This window comes from Hordeum vulgare, chromosome 7H, assembly GCF_904849725.1.
Source record: "Hordeum vulgare subsp. vulgare chromosome 7H, MorexV3_pseudomolecules_assembly, whole genome shotgun sequence".
NCBI lineage: Eukaryota > Viridiplantae > Streptophyta > Magnoliopsida > Poales > Poaceae > Hordeum > Hordeum vulgare.
The window spans coordinates 208890941-208904671 of record NC_058524.1 but is presented as its reverse complement, the minus strand read 5'-3'; positions in this window follow the sequence as shown (position 1 = coordinate 208904671).

Genomic DNA, 13731 nt, shown 5'->3' with positions numbered 1-13731 from the left:
TCAAAATGACTTGCTCAATGAGTTGAATGACAATTCTATTAGAGTCATCACTAGAGGTGGTAGAATGACTCAGGAACCTATGTATCCTGAGGGCCATCCTAAGAGAATTGAACAAGATTCTCAAGGAGTTAGCACTGATGCACCTAGTCATCCTAGTGATAGGAAGAAAAAGAAAGATGACAGGAACTTGCATGCTAGCAAACCTGCTGCTGTTACACCTGAAAATCCAAATGATATCTCTGTTTCTGATGCCGAAACACAATCTGGTGATGAACATGAGCCTAGTGATAATATCGATAGTGGTGTTCATGATGATGCTCACAACCTAAGAATAAGAGATATGATAAGAACGACTTCATTGCTAGGAAGCATGGTAAAGAAAGAGAATCATGGGTTCAGAAACCCATGCCCTTTCCCCCAAACCATCCAAGAAAAAGGATGATGAGGATTTTGAGCACTTTGTTGAAATGATTAGACCTGTCTTTCTGCAAATGCGTTTGACAGATATGCTCAAAATGTCTCCTTATACTAAGTACATGAAAGATATTGTGACCAATAAAAGGAAGATACCTGAGGTTGAGATTTCCACCATGCTTGCCAACTACACTTTTAAGGGTGGAACTCCTAGGAAACTAGGTGATCCCGTAGTGCCCACTATATCTTGCTCGATTATAGGAAATTATGTTAGAACGGCTTTATGCGACCTTGGAGCTGGTGTTAGTGTTATGCCTCTCTCCTTATACCGTAGACTTGAATTGGATAAGTTGACACCCACTGAAATCTCCTTGCAAATGTCCAACAAATCAAATGCTTTCCCTATCGGCATTTGCGAGGATGTGCCTGTTGTGGTTGCTAACGTTACTTTCTTAACGGACTTTGTTATTCTGGATATTGCCGAGGATGATGCCATGGCGGTCATCCTTGCAAGACCTTTTTTAAACACTGCAGGGGCTGTTATTGATTGCAACAAAGGCAATGTCACTTTCCATGTTAATGGTAATGAGCATACGGTGCACTTTCCAAAGAAACAATATCGAGTACATTGCATAAATGCTATTGAAAAAACTTCATCAATTCTTATTGGGAGCTTTGAATGCCCTATACCTACTGTCAAGATGAAGTATGATTTACTTGTCGGGGATATGAACATCCCCGTTGAGGTAACCTAGTGATTATTCAAAAATTCTCCGGTTTTATGCGATTCAGAAAAAGTTTGTCAAGGAGACTTGATCAACCTCATTCACGGATTTCTTTTGATGACCATGAGATGTATGAATCGAGGAGTCACAAACCTCCTGTTCCGAACTTTTATTTTCCGTTGCTTAGAAAAAATGATAGATTTAGCTTTATTTTCCTGTTTTATGCTTTTTGCGTCCCTTAGAAAAGTGTCCCGAAAATAAAATTTCTCCAAATGCCCTGAAATTCAAGTATGATTTTTCTGGAATTTTTGAAAAATTCTAAGATAGAGAGCTAGTCAGGGGGATGCACCAGTGGGACACAAGCCTAGGAGGCGCGGCCACCCCCCTGGCCGCGCCTGGCAGGCTTGTGGGCCCCATGTGCCCCCCTTAACTTATTCCAGCTCCCATCTCGTTCTCCTACCTCCAGAAAAAATCATTCCACGGCTCAAACATGTCTTCTTGCTCTTTTTGCTGCGTTTTTTGATCTCCTTTTGCAAAGCCCTATTCACCAAACTGTTTTGGGGGAATTATTCCTTGGTATGTGACTCCTCCATTGGTCCAATTAGATTTTGCTCTAGTTCCTTATTCGTTGCATATTTTTGCTGCCTTGGTGACCCTGCTCTCGAGCTTTGCATGTCAATTTTGACTGGTCCCAAGTAGTTTTGATGCATGATATGGCCTCTAGGCACTTGAAGGAGTAGTTGCTATGAGTTTTGTTGAGCCTTGTTCACTTTTCTCTTGAGTCACTAAAAATTTCAAAAAAATTAAGAGAAAGAAAAAGGAAGAGATGAGGAGGTTCCTAAGAGGCTCTTCAAGCCGTGATCCTAAGGAAGATGAAAATGAGAATAAGAAACCCAAGTATCCGGTCCCCTGAGTTGCAGAAGTTCGAGCGTGCGAGTGGCCAAGCGATGTGTTCTTACGTGCCGCCGGTCTTTATGAGGATTTTTATTACTTGGTGGAGAACGCAGGCCTTACCACATTTGTTGAAGATAAGTGTCCACAATACCTCCTCCTCACTAATATTTTCGTGCAAAGCTTTAATTTCTATCCAAGGAAGAGTCCTCCTATGGTTGAGTTCAAGTTATATGATATCCCCCAGCGCATGTCACTCCAGGATTTTTGCAATGCTTGGAAATTACCTTATGTTGGGTATATTTATGAACCTCGTCCACGGGACTTGGAGTCTTTCATTGATACTATTGTTGTAGGAGAGGAGAGAGGAGTGTATTGCGCTAGAGTTGCTAACATAAATGTTCCCGCGCTTCGGTATTTCTCTTTATTCGTGGGAAAATATTTTATTGGCCGTGGGAAAGCTGGGGCTCTTAGCTCCCCAGATCTTGCGGTTTTGCGCGAAGCTCTTTATAATGATAAAACTTATAGCTTGGGTGCTATAGTGGCTCAACGGTTGAACACGAACCGTTCTAAAGGCGCTGTTTATGGAGGTATCAATGCTACCCGTCTTGCCAAACATTTTTAGATACCCATTAGACTATACGAGGAAGAAGAGATGCTTCTTCCTGAGAGATATCTAGATTATGATAGCATGGTTTGTCATGACTTTCTTGATAAATATATAAATAAGAGGATGACTTATAACTTGGTATTTAGCCAGGGTACTCGTGAGACTAGTACCTTGCCTGCTCCTTCTTTGTTCAATGTTCATCTAGGCAGGTACATTATTATGCCCTTGGACATCTACGCATATTTGGGCATAGCGCCACCACAGGCACCCGTGCCCGAGCTACCAGTCGAGTACCAGACGCCAGTTTATCAGTGGGAGCCAGAGGAGCTCACACAACAGTGGCACCCTCAGTCCACTCCGGAGTACCCCGAAGACGGTTACTTCCCTCCTTGGGAGTAGACCAACTTAGGCCAAAATCCTAAGCTTGGGGAGTACGTGTCTCTCACCGACTTTATATTCATCTTTATGCTTTCACTTTGTTAGTCGGTGTTCACACCTTGCCATTGTATCATCCATGCTAGTTTATTTCTTTTCCTCTCATTCTTCTCGTGTGTTTGTTAGATTGAGAAAAACAAAAAAAAATTAATTGTAAGTTTACTTTCCAGTTTTCTTAGTGGTGTTTAAAGAGAAAACCCTAAAAGATTTCTCTTTCTTATTTTGCTTGTTTAAAGAGAAAACCCTAAAAGTTTCCCATGTAAATAGTTTTCTTTTTCTTTGGGTCAAGGTAGAAGACCATGGTTAAATTGTTTAGTGGCTCTTGCATGCATATCTGTTTATCCGTCAAAGAGCCATATTACTTTGTCTTCTCCTTTGAGTTTGCTTGCAGATTCAATCTTAGTCCAATGCACGAAGACTCTCATTATGATTCACATCATTCGATCATGCAAGTGAAAGGCAATAATGACGATATAAGATGAAGTGACTGAGCCTGGAAAAGCTGGTATGAACTCGATCTATTTTGTTTTTGTAAATATGACTAGCTCATCATTCCTAATTCAGCTTTCTTATGAGAGAAACATGTTTGCAATGACAACTTAGAGATCATAGCTTCTCATGCCATGCTTAATTAGCTAGGAGCTTATAATGGTTTGTCTTGGATGCCAACATGAATTTCAAGATGATTAGGATGTAGTATGATAGGATGGTATCCTCCTTTGAATGATTCAAGTGGCTTGACTTGGCACATGTTTATGCATGTAGTTGAAACAAAATCAACATAGCCTCTATGATATTCATGTTTATGGTGATTTATGTCCTACTCATACTTGCACTCAATGTTGGTTAATTTCAATGCATATCTATGACCATTGTCGCTCTCTAGTTGGTCGCTTCCCAGTCTTTTGCTAGCCTTTACTTGTACTAAGCGGGAATACTGCTTCTGCATCCACTTCCATAAACCCAAAGTTGTTCCATATGAGTCCACCATACCTACCTATATGCGGTATCTACCTACCGTTCCGAGTAAATTTGCATGTGCCAGTCTCTAAACCTTCAAGTAATAATCTATTTTGTATGCTCGAGCCGCTCATGTGGTGACGAGGGGCGGCCAGTATCTTCCATGCTAGGCGTTTTATCCTCGATACGTGTTTATTCACTATCACTCACGAGAAAGGGGCCGGTAATTGGAATGCCCAGTTCCACACTCAAATCGAAATGATAATTGCAAACAAAACTCCCCCTGGATTGTTGTTGGTATGGACGGCACCCGAGGATTCGGCTAGTCGTGGAGTGTGATTGATTGGTGGTGGGGGAGTCAAAACTTTACTTTTCTGTGTGGGAACCGCTTATAGTATGTGTAGCATGGAAGATGGTGAAAACTCTTGGTCATTGCGTTGACAATGAAAGCTTGCCACCCAAAATTATTTGTCTTTGTTTTAAAAGCTTGACCTTTGGCACCTCTGCAAATCATGCTTCCCTCTGGGAAGGGCCTATCTACTTATGTTTCTGTTGAGTCATCCTCTTCTTTCAAAAAGCACCAATTAGAGAGAACCTCCGTCATTTTTATGCGTTGTTATTAATTGATATTGGGTATGACTGTGATTGGATCTTCATTGCCATGAATTACAATGTTCAGTTAGCCCTTGGTCTTTGAAGGTGCTCTGCATTTATGTTTTGCGGTCTTAGAAAGAGCTAGCGAGATACCATCTGTTCATATTGCTTCATGATTGCTTTGATTGAAGTGTTGACGTTTGAAACATACTATTATTGCTCGCTAGTTGATTATGCCATTGATATGAGTTTACCATGACACCTAGATGTCATTGCTTATGTGGTTAGCTTATGATCTTGCTGAAAATCTGAATATGAGTTAGACATAATTACAACAACAAGATCAAACAGAGTTCGTAAAAGTTTTTTTTGTCTCTTTCAGTTTGTCAACTGAATTGCTTGAGGACAAGGAAGGCTTTAAGCTTGGGGGAGTTGATACGTCTCCATCGTATCTACTTTTCCAATCTCTTTTGCCCTTGTTTTGGACTCTAATTTGCATGATTTGAATGGAACTAACCCGGACTGACGTTGTTTTCAGCAGAATTGCCATGGTGTTCTTTTTGCGCAGAAATAGAAGTTCTCGGAATGACCTGGAAATTTACGAGGATAATTTGTGGAATATACAAAAAATACAGGTGCAAGAATTACGTGGAGGGACAGATCCTGGAGCGCACAAGCCGAGGAGGCGCGGCCACCCCCTGGCCTCGCTTGGCAGGCTTGTGGGGCCCTCGTGGCTCTGCCGCCTCCAATCCCAGCTCTATATATTCTCTCTCGCCCGGAAAAAAATCAGAGAGAAGAGTTCATTGCATTTTATGATACGGAGCCGCCGCCACCACCTGTTCTTCCACTGGAGGGCAGATCTGGAGTTTGTTCTGGGCTCCGGAGAGGGGGAATCGACGCCTTCGTCATCGCCAACCATCCTTCATCACCAATTCCATGATGCTCTTCATCATTCATGAGTAATCTCATTGTAGGCTTGCTGGACGGTGATGGGTTGGATGAGATCTATCATGCAATCGAGTTAGTTTTGCTGGGGTTTGATCCCTTGTATCCACTATGTTCTGAAATTGATGTGGCTACTACTTTGCTATTCTTAATGCTTGACACTAGTGCCCGAGTGCCATGATTTCAGATCTGAACCTATTATGTTTACATCAATATATGTGTGTTCTTGATCCTATCTTGCAAGTTGTAGTCACCTACTATGTGTTATGACCCGGCAACCCCGGAGTGACAATAGCCGGAACCACTCCTGGAGATGACCATAGGATGAGGAGTCCATGTATTCACTAAGTGCTAATGCTTTGTTCCGGTTCTCTATTAAAAGGAGAACCTCAATATCCCTCAGTTTCCATTAGGACCCCGCTGCCACGGGAGGGATGGACAATAGATGTCATGCAAGTTCTTTTCGATAAGCACATATGACTATATACGGAATACATGACTACATTACATTGATGAACTGGAGCTAGTTACATATCCCCCCATGTTATAACTGTTACATGATGAATGTCATCCGGCATAATTATCCATCACCGATCCAATGCCTACGAGTTTTTCCTACTGATCCTTCCTACGTTGCTTTGCCGCTACTGCTGTCACTGCTGCTACTGTTACTGCTACTGCTGTCACCACTGCTACTGTTGCTATCACACTACTCTGCTACTGAAACTTTGTTGTAGATACTAAGTCTTTCAGGTGTCGTTCAATTGAAATCTCAACTGCTAATACTCGAGAATATTCTTTTGCTGCCCCTGGTGTCGAATCAACAAATTTAGGTTGAACACTCTACCCTCGAAAACTGTTGCGATCCCCTATACTTGTGGGTTATCAGGTGTCAACTTATCCAATTCAAGTCTACGGTATAAGGAGAGAGGCATAACACTAACACCGGCTCCGAGGTCACATAAAGAAGTTCTAACATAATTTCCTTTAATGGAGCAAGGTATAGTGGGCACTCCGGGATCACCTAGTTTCTTAGGAGTTCCACCCTTGAAGGTGTAATTAGCAAGCATGGTGGAAATCTCAACCTCGGGTATCTTCCTTTTATTGGTCACAATATCTTTCATGTACTTAGCATAAAGAGGCATTTTAAGCATATCAGTCAAACACATTTGCAAAAAGACAGGTCTAATCATTTCCACAAAGCGCCCAAAATCCTCATCATCCTTTTTCTTGGATGGTTTGGGAGGAAAGGGCATGGGTTTCTGAACCCATGGTTCTGTTTCTTTACCATGCTTCCTAGCAATAAAATCATTCTTATCATATCTCCTGTTCTTAGGTTGTGGGTTATCAAGATCAACAGCAGGTTCAATCTCCACATCCTTATCATTACTAGGTTGAGCATCAACATGAACAACACTATCAATATTATCACTAGGCTCATGTTCATCACCAGATTGTGTTTAGGCATGAGAAACAGAGACATCATTTGGATTCTCGGGAGTAATAGCAACAGGGTTGCTAGGATGCAAGTTCCTATCATCTTTCTTGTTCTTCCTAATACCAGGGTGACTAGGCGCATCAGTGTTAACTCCTTGAGAATTTTGTTCAATTCTCTTAGGATGGCCCTCGGATACAAAGGTTCCTGACTCATTCTACCACCTCTAGTGAAAACTCTAACAGAATTGTCATTCAACTCATTAAGCAAGTAATTTTGAACCTTAAGTACTTGTTCTACTTGAGTAATGACCATAGAAGCATGTTTAGCTAAAAGCTTAAGATCATTGACATTCCTATCCACCCAAGCACTTATATGATTAATCATACGAGCATTTTGCCTCAATTGTCTGCTAACATGATCATTGAAACTTTGTTGTTTGGCAACGAAGTTATCAAATTCATCTAAGCATAAGCTAGCAGGTTTATCATAAGGAATATCACTCTCATTGAATCTACGAAGAGAATTCACCTCTAGTACCTGCGTCGGGTTATCAAGACCATGTATTTCTTCAATAGGTGGTAGATTCTTAACATCTTGAGATTTAATACCATTCTCTTGCATAGATATCTTGGCTTCTTGCATATCTTCAAGACTGAGGACTAGAATACCTCTTTTCTTCGGAGTTGGCTTCGGAGGTGGTTCGGGAATAGTCCAAGCATTATCATTGCTCAAGATATTATTCAATAGAATTTCAGCTTGTTCCATAGTTCGTTCCCTGTAAACAGAACCAGCACAATGCTGCCTCTTGAGCTTTGTTGGTTTTTCCCTGGAAGAGGAAAGGGTGATGCAGCACAGGAGTAGTAAGTATTTCCCTCAGTTTGAGAACCAAGGTATCAATCCAGTAGGAGAATCAAGCCAAGTGTCCAGAGTACCTGTGCAAACACAAACAAGCTTGCACCCAACGCTATAAAGGGGTTGTCAATCCCTTCAAGATTGATTGCAAAGTGAGATCTAAAGGCGGAAAGTGCAATAAAGTAAAAGTGTAAAGCTAAAAATATGATGTGAAGTAGACTCGGGGGCCATAGTGTTCACTAGAGGCTGCTCTCAAAATAGCAAATATTATGGTGGGTGAACAAATTACTGTCGTGTGATACGTCTCAAACGTATCTATAATTTTTTATGGTTTCACGCTGTTATCTTGTCTTCTTTGGTTGTTTTATGTACCTTTTATATCTTTTTTGGGACTAACTTATTAATTCAGTGCCAAGTGCCAGTTCCTGTTTTTTTCGTGTTTTTGACTCTTTTCAGATCTGATTTTGGAACGGAGTCCAAACGGAAGAAAAACCCCGAAATGATTTTTTCCCGAACGGAAGAAGACCAGGGGGCTTTTGGGCCAAGCCAGGTGGGCTCAAGGGAGCCCACAAGCCACCACTCCGCCACCCGGGGGTAGGCGGCGGTGGTCAGGCTTGTGGCCACCCTGGCACCCCCCTGACCTAGGTCTTTGGCCTATAAATTCCCAAATATTCCGCAAAAAATCAGGGGAGCCTCAAAAATACTTTGCCGCCACCGCAAGCTTCCGTTTCCGCGAGATCTCATCTTGAGACCCTTCCCGGCACCCTGCCGGAAGGGACTTTGGAGTTAGAGGGCTTCTTCATCATCATCATCGCCCCTCCAATGACTTGTGAGTAGTTCACTTCAGACCTACGGGTCCGTAGTTAGTAGCTAGATGGCTTCTTCTCTCTCTTGGATCTTCAATACAAAGTTCTCCATGATCTTCATGGAGATCTATCCGATGTAATCTTCTTTGGCGGTGTGTTTGTCGAGATCCGATGAATTGTGGGTTGGTGATCATATTATCTATGATATACATTTGAGTCTTTGCTGATTTCTTACATGCATGATTTCATATCCTTGTAAGTCTCTCCAAGTCTTGGGTCTTGTTTGGCCAACTAGATCTATGATTCTTGCAATGGCAGAAGTGCTTGGTTTTGGGTTCTGCCATGTGGTGACCTTTCCCAGTGACAGTAGGGGCAGCAAGGCACACATCAAGTAGTTGACATCAAGGGTAAAAAGAATGGGTTTTTATCATTGGTTTGAGATTATCTCTCTACATCATGTCATCTTGCTTAAGGCGTTACTCTGTTCTTATGGACTTAATACACTAGATGCATGCCGGATAGCGGTCGACGTGTGGAGTAATAGTAGTAGATGCAGAAAGTATCGGTCTACTTGTTTCGGACGTGATGCCTAAAGAAATAATCATTGCATAGATATCGTCACGACTTTGCGCGGTTCTATCAATTGCTCGACAGTAATTTGTTCACCCACCGTCTACTTGCTTTCATGAGAGTAGCCACTAGTAAACACTACGGCCCCTGGGTCTATTCACATCCATCGTTGACACCTCCTCTTTTACTTTGCTTTGTTCCTTTGTTGCTTTCAGTTCTCACTTGGCAAACAATCTATAAGGGATTGACAACCCCTTCATGGCGTTGGGTGCAAGCTTTTGTGTTTGTGCAGGATCTTGAGATAGTCTTTTGCCGGATTGATACCTTGGTTCTCAAACTGTGGAAAATACTTACCATCGCTATGCTAGATCACCCTTTCCGCTTCGAGGGAACACCAACGCAAGGCTCCAAGTCCACGGGGGAAATCCTTTCATACTTGCCTAGGAAGTCCCTTAAGGCGTAGCCGCAGCTGAAGGATTCCTGGTGCCGTCGACAAAACTATTTCTGGCGCCGTTGCAAGGGATACACAGCAGACATCAAAAGTATTTCTGGCGCTGTTGTCGGGGAGGAGAAATCAAGATCTATCCAAGTAGGTCTCACAAACTCTTCTCTTGCATTTATTTTTGTTGCCAGTTGCCTCTCGTTTTCCTCTCCCCCACTTCACATTTGCCGTTTTCATTCGCCTTTGGCCTTCGCCGTTTTCTTTTGCCTTTGCCGGTTACGTTGCTTGCTTGTGTGCTTGTTTGTTTTGTTGAAGTCATCATGGCTGAAAACACCAAACTTTGCGACTTCTCGAGCACTAATAATAATGATTTTATTAGTACTCTGATTGCTCCCGCCACTAGTGCGGAATCGTATGAAATCAACGCAGCTTTGCTGAATCTTGTTATGAAAGATCAATTCTCTAGCCTTCCTAGTGAAGATGTCGCATCCCATCTCTATACCTTCATTGAGCTTTATGATATGCAAAAGAAAAGAGATGTGGATAATGACGTGATTGAGTTGAAACTTTTTCCTTTCTCGTTGCGAGATCACGCAAAAACTTGGTTTTCTTCTTTGCCTAAAAATAGTATCGATTCTTGGGATAGGTGCAAAGATGCTTACATATCCAAGTATTTTCCGCCGGCTAAGATGTTCTCCTTACGCAACGATATCATGAATTTCAAGCAACTTGATCATGAACACGTTGCACAATCTTGGGAGAGGATGAAGCTTATGATTAGAAATTGTCCCGCTCATGGCTTGAGTTTGTGGATGATTATACAAATCTTTAAAGATGGCTTGAATTTCGCTTCTCGCAATATCTTGGACTCCGCCTCAGGTGCAACGTTCATGGAAATCACGTTAGGAGACGCTACAAAACTCCTAGACAATATCATGACCAACTACTCTCAGTGGCACACTAAAAGGTCGTCTGCTAGCAAAAAGGTGCATTCTATAGAAGAGATTAACTCGCTTAGTGCTAAGATGGACGAGTTGATGAATTTGGTTGCTAGTAGAAACGCTATCGTAGATCCTAATGACATGCCACTATCTTCTTTGATTGAGAGTAGCAACGCTATTTTGGACGTGAATTTTGTTGGTAGCAACAATTTTGGCAACAACTATGCTTGTAGAGGAAATTATGTTCCTAGGCCTTTTCCTAGTAACTCCTCTAACAATTATGGCAATTCCTACGGCAACACTGATGGAAATCACAACATATTACCCTCTGATTTAGAGAGTAATATCAAAGAGTTCATCAACTCTCAAAAGATTTTCAATGCATCCATAGAGGAAAAACTACTCAAAATAGACGATTTGGCTAAGAGCGTTGATAGGATGTCTTGTGATATTGATGCTTTGAAAGTTAGATGCGCTCCTCCCAAGGTCAACTTGGATGAAACTTTGAAAGCTATGCGTATCTCCATGAACGAGAGCAAAGAAAGAACCGCCCAAATTCGCGCTAGACATGAATGGTTTAAAAGGGTGCGTTCTAGTGATGCAAATCACGAAGATCTTAAAGTGCTTGGTGTTTCTCCTCTTGAATCTTTGTTTTCGCGTGTCAAACCTACTTATGGAGGGGCTGGATATGAATCCACTTTGGTTGAAAAACGCCCCAATGATTCGGAGACCACCTATCTTGATGATAAAGGTGTGGAGAGTGGAGTGGAAGAAGTCAAAATTTTGGGTAGTAATGAAACTCCCACTTTGGATTTCAAGGAATTCAATTATGATAATTTCTCCTTGTTTGAATGCATTTCTTTGATGCAATCCATTGCAAACTCTCCACATGCTTATAGCCAAAGCAAAGCATTTACCGCGCATATCGTAGATGCTATGATGAAATCTCTTGAAGAGAAGCTCGAACTAGAAGTGTCTATACCTAGAAAACTTCATGATGAGTGGGAACCTAATGTCAAAATCAAGATAAAAAACTATGAGTGCAGTCCTTTGTGTGATTTGGGTGCTAGTGTTTCCGCGATTCCAAAGTCTTTATGTGATATTCTTGGTTTTCATGAGATTGAAGAGTGTTCTCTTAATTTGCATCTTGCGGATTCTACTGTCAAGAAACCCATGGGGAGGATCGATGATGTTCTTATTGTTGCAAATAAGAACTATGTACCCGTGGATTTCGTTGTACTTGAAATAGATTGCAATCCTTCATGTCCCATTACTCTTGGTAGACCTTTCCTAAGGACTATTGGTGCTATCATCGATATGAAGGAAGGGAATATTAGATTTCAACTTCCTTTAAAGAAGGGCATGGAGTACTTTCCTACAAATAAAATAAGATTGCCTTATGAATCTATGATGAGGGCTACCTATGGTTTGAGCACCAAAGATGACTATACGTGATTCCATCACTTTCGCCTAGCTAAGGGCGTTAAACAAAAGCGCTTGTTGGGAGGCAACCCAATGAATCTATAATTTTTCTTTCTGTTTTGTGTTTTCCACACTTTCATAATTCTGTTATGATTGTGTTTTTTGTGTTTCTTTTTGCGTTTGTGCCAAGGAAAACCGTTATGATTAGTCTTGGGGATGATCGTTTGGTCATGCTGGAAAAGACAGAAACTTTCTGCTTACGAAAATAATTTTCTTTTTTTTTCTGTAAGAGCTTTTGCATTGATTCGTTTTTCTTCTGATTGCTACGCAAATTCTTCAGACTGTCGTAATTTTTCAGAATTGTTTAAGTACCAGAGGTATACGAAATATACAGATTACTACAGACTGGTATGCTGTTAACAGATTCTGTTTTTGTTGTGTTGGTTGCTTATTTTGATGAAACTATGGATAGTATCAGGGGGTATTAGCCATGGAAGATTGAAAGTACAGTAACCCAACATCAGCACACGTAGAATTTAAGTTTGCTACAGTACCTAAGGAAGTGGTGGTTTGCTTTCTTGTACTAATGTTATCACGAGTTTCTGTTTAAGTTTCGTCTTGTGAAGTTTTCAAGTTTTGGGTGAAGTTCTTATGGACAAAGAGATAAATAGTGGCAAGAGCTCAAGCTTGGGGATGCCCAAGGCACCCCAAGAGATTCAAGGATGCCGTAAAAGCCTAAGCTTGGGGATGCCCCGGGAAGGTATCCCCTCTCTCGTCTTCAATCCATTGGTAACGTTACTTGGGGCTATATTTTTATTCACCACATGTTATGTGTTTTTCCTTGGAGAGTTTTGTATCGTAGGAGTCTTTTATCTTGTTGTGTCACAATCATCCTTGCTGCACACCTAGACAGACAGACATGCACTCACCGTGATTTTGTCGAGCTTCACTTATATCTTTTGGTAGACAATTCAGCTCACATGTGCTTCACTTATATCTTTTGAGCTAGATACTTTTGCTCTATGTGCTTCACATATATCTTTTGGAGCACAGCGGTGCGTGGCTTGGTAGTTGATCTATGCTTTGAAAGTAGTCTCAAAAGGGGTAGTTATCCAAAGGGATATGAAAACTTCCACCTTCATGTGCATTGAATAGTTAGAGAAGTTTGATTCATCTCAATTAGTTTTGAGTTGTGGTTATGGTAATATTAAAGTCATGCTATTAAGGTGTTGTGGATCTAGAAATACTTGTGTTGAAGTTAGTGATTCCCGTAGCATGCACGTATGGTGAACCGCTATGTGTTGAAATCTGAGCATGATTAGTCTATTGATTGTCATCCTTTGCGTGGCAGTCGGGATCACGCGATGGTTTATACCTACCAACCCTTCCCCTAGGAATATGTGTTGAATTCTTTGTTTCGATTACTAATAAAACTTTTGCAACAAGTATATGAGTTCTTCATGACTAATGTTGAGTCCATGGTTTAGATGCACTTTCACCTTCCACCATCACTATCTTCTTAGTGCCATGCAACTTTCGCCGGTGCACAAAACCCACCATTAGCCTCCCTCAAAACAGCCACCATACCTACCTATTATGGCTTTTTCAAAGTCATGCCGAGATATATTGCCATGCAACTACCACCATGACATGTGCCACCACGTCTACATTGCCATTGCATGATCG